This window comes from Leucopleurus acutus, assembly GCF_964270905.1.
Source record: "Leucopleurus acutus genome assembly, chromosome: 8".
NCBI lineage: Eukaryota > Metazoa > Chordata > Mammalia > Artiodactyla > Delphinidae > Leucopleurus > Leucopleurus acutus.
The window spans coordinates 108,094,734-108,097,920 of NC_139151.1; the positions used below are offsets into that span (position 1 = coordinate 108,094,734).

The 3,187-nt window shown below is 61.0% G+C and overlaps 1 long non-coding RNA gene across 1 annotated transcript; it reads left to right on the top strand.

The window, feature by feature from the left end:
* The first annotated feature begins 968 nt into the window (after nt 1–968).
* On the top strand, nt 969–2,488 carry LOC309964678. The gene is made up of 3 exons (XR_014326359.1): nt 969–1,079; nt 2,182–2,251; nt 2,374–2,488. It is a non-coding gene; the product is annotated as an uncharacterized lncRNA (long non-coding RNA).
* Nucleotides 2,489–3,187: the final 699 nt, after the last annotated feature.

A 3,187-nucleotide genomic window follows, 5' to 3' on the forward strand; every position in this document is an offset into this window, starting at 1 on the left:
ACTTAGTCTATAATCAGGCAGCACTTCTATCTGGGTCCCCACCACCACCACCACCACCACCAGCAGCAGCTTCTGACACCTCCGAGTCTATGCCTCAACTGGAGTTTCCGCCAAGCTCAAAAGACTGTGAGCCCCAGTCGTCCCACCCAGGGGTACCTGTGAGCAGGACACTGCTGCTCGCTACCTGCCGCCTTCCATTTGCTTCAGCATCCTTGGGTGCCCAGCACCCCACACAGCGTGTAGGGGGTAGTATCAGATGCCACTAGGGAAGGGAGAAAACTCCCAGGTGAGTCCCCTGCCTCTGGAAGAAGGACGGACATGGCCGCATTGTGTTGCAGCTGTGTGGGGAGCCCATGAAGAAAGATTTTTCTGACCATTCTCGAACCCTGGCTTTTCCCCATTATGCCCCGCCCCCATTTTACCCGTGCCACGCCCACCGGCATGCCAGGGTGTCGAGTGACTGCCAAGTGTCAATCTAGTGAGGTCCTACCCACTCTCCACCCCCTCCGAAGAGTCCCACCTTCCAGCGGGCAGGGAGTGCTTCCGGCTAATGCCCACGCCCACAGACGCCTTTCTGCCAGGCTAGGGGTGGGCCTGATCTCCACCCCCTAATGCGCTGTGCCCTCGCGTGGGAAGGTGCCAGGGCCAGCTGCCCCGGCACCACCAAGTTGGCGCAAAGCTACCCAAATTTGGAGGGCCTTGAGGAAAGGCGTGGAGGGGACGAGGAGGTGAGGGGCGAAACTATAGTTTCAGCTGGGATTCGAGCAGGTGCCGTGCTCAGTGGCGGCGAGGCTCCCCTGCTTCCAGGGGCCTGTTATGATGCACACTTTGAAAGTGCCCTTCGTCGTCTCTCCAGCCTCAGCCTCGTCCCCCTCCTCCGCCTCTGCGGCGAGCCGGCTGGAGGGTCCGGGCAGCACAGCCAGAGCCCCCCCTGCTTTGGTGGCGACTGCTAATATTGGCCCGGCCGGCGGATCATCACCCGGGCAGTTTCGGCAGAGAGCCTGGGGCGCCAGAGACTCCCCAGTCCTTTTTATCCACCGCCCGGGAGCTTTGGGGACTACGCAGCAGCTAGAGTACAGGTGACTGGGCTTCCCTCCCTCCCCCTTGAGTGTGTGAGAAAAGCTGCATTCTAATCTTTCAGGCGTGGGTGGGCCGGGGGCTTGGGGCTGGGGCAGTTAACAGGAGCAGAGAGACCTCTGCGCCAGAGGACGCAGGCGAGCTTCGACTTCGGAGGGGACGGGAAGGACAGGTGGAGAGGGGACTCTTCTGTAGAGCTGCCCAGAGCCCTCGAGTCTTTTGCGAGGAAAGTAAGTTTTCCTTCGCGCTTCTGCAAAATGGGAGGGGCAGAGGCGGAGGGTAGTGCTGCTCTTTTCAGCAGGAAGGCACAGCTGTTTTTGCAAATGTAAAAGGCAGGGTTTTTCTGCGTGAGAAATTCCCTCTTGCTGCACCCCACCCTCCCCGATGGCAACCAAAGACAAACAGGACACTGCAGAGGGGCGGGGCCCTGAGATTTTGGAGCTGTTTTTTTGGTTTTTTGATGCCACTTAAAAAGTAAAGCTTCCCTCCTCTCTCCCCACTCCCTACAACCTCCCCCCCAAAGAATCCCACCATGTCATTGGAGAGTGAGAAGGACAATGAAGGGGCAATGCCCCTTGGGGCCCCACAGCAGGATTTAGAAAGTAAAGCTTCTCTCCTGCAGACAGTGTTCTCCCGGGCCCCCTCCCAGCTCCCCCTGCCCGGGTAGTTTCGCCAGGAGTGCGTTATTTTGTGCATGACGTGTTTCTTCCCACCACCCAGGGTCCCAGACGCCTCCGTCCGGCCAGGGTGGTGTTTGTGGGGAAGAAGTTCATTTCCCCAGAGAAGCCCAGCTTCCCCCCACTCTCAGCTGCCTTCCCAAGGCAGAGCTGTGTCCTTGGGTGTGTGCCAGCTCCCCCTCCTTGCTTCCATTCCAGGTGGGAATGCTGGGGAGTACAGGGGAGAATTTTGATAGCGTGTGCTGTGATCCCCCAAGGCAGGCTGTTGGTGTGCAGCCCCCAGCCCCCATGCCCAGGCAGAAGTCCACAGCAGGAAGGGGCAGCCTGTCCAACAAGAGGGTGTCCTGCCGTTCCATGGGCACCTCTGCAAGCTTGGCTGTGGAAGCCCAGCTCCGGGTGAACTGTGGACACTTTCCTCCTTCCCTAGTGCTTTAAGAAAGGGAGAGCTGGGCAGCCAGAGGGACCGGAAGGGGAGCCGTCACCCAAACCCTGACAAGGTGACCTGCAGCCTCTCCACCCAACAGCCAGGGGAGGGGCAGGGGACCAGGGCCCTGGCTTGGGGGGGGTGGGTTTGTTTTAAAAGCAGTCATCTTAGGAACACCCTTTCGCTTCTCCCCAGGGGACGAAGAGTCACCACTGAGCTTGAGGAAGAGGAGGTGGATTCTAGCTCCCAGCCCCAAGGCCCCACATCTCCTGCGGGTCAGCTCCCTGCCCAGGCTGCTCCCCAGCCTGAGCTGCAGCCCGAGCGCCAGCCGGAGCTGCAGCAGGCCAGAGCCACCCGAGACCCCAGCCCGGAGGTCAGCTGCTGCGGCCCGTGGCCCAGGCGATCCCCACCCGCTCAGAACTGAAGCCGGCAGTCAGCTCCAGCCCCGCAGGTGAGTGATTCCAGACTCCCAGGACAGGACCCAGCGTCCCCTGGTACAGATCTCTGCGTAGCAGCCTCCGTACAGGGGCCTGATTTCCTTTGGTGCTCAGAGCCCCCCGGGCAGTTTTAGTTCCCATCCCCGTTTTGACAAGGAGTGGAGGCTCAGAGGGGCTGGGGGTGTGTTCAGAGTCACACAGCTGGAATCTGGGGTTCGGGTGGTCGGCTCCAGGTGCCTCTCTCCCTGGGGGGCTCCCTGCGGTCTGGGCAGCAGTGGCATGGTCCTCAGAGGGGAGCTCCTGGTAGAAGAAGGACAGAGGAAGGGGGAGGGGAGCCGCGCAGGGGAGAAGCCAGGGAGGGGGGTCAAGGTGAGGACAGAACTGGAGGAGGGGGGAAGAAGGAGGGCACACCGGGGGGAAAAACTCATACGCTGGGGAGGAATAGGGGACCCCGGGAAAGCTGGGCTCAGCTGGGGCATGTGAGACCCAGTCCTCCCTGTCCTGGGCTGCTGGCTGTGGGTCCTCACACCAGTGGTTTGACCTGTGTCCCCATTTGTCAAAGGGGGCGACAG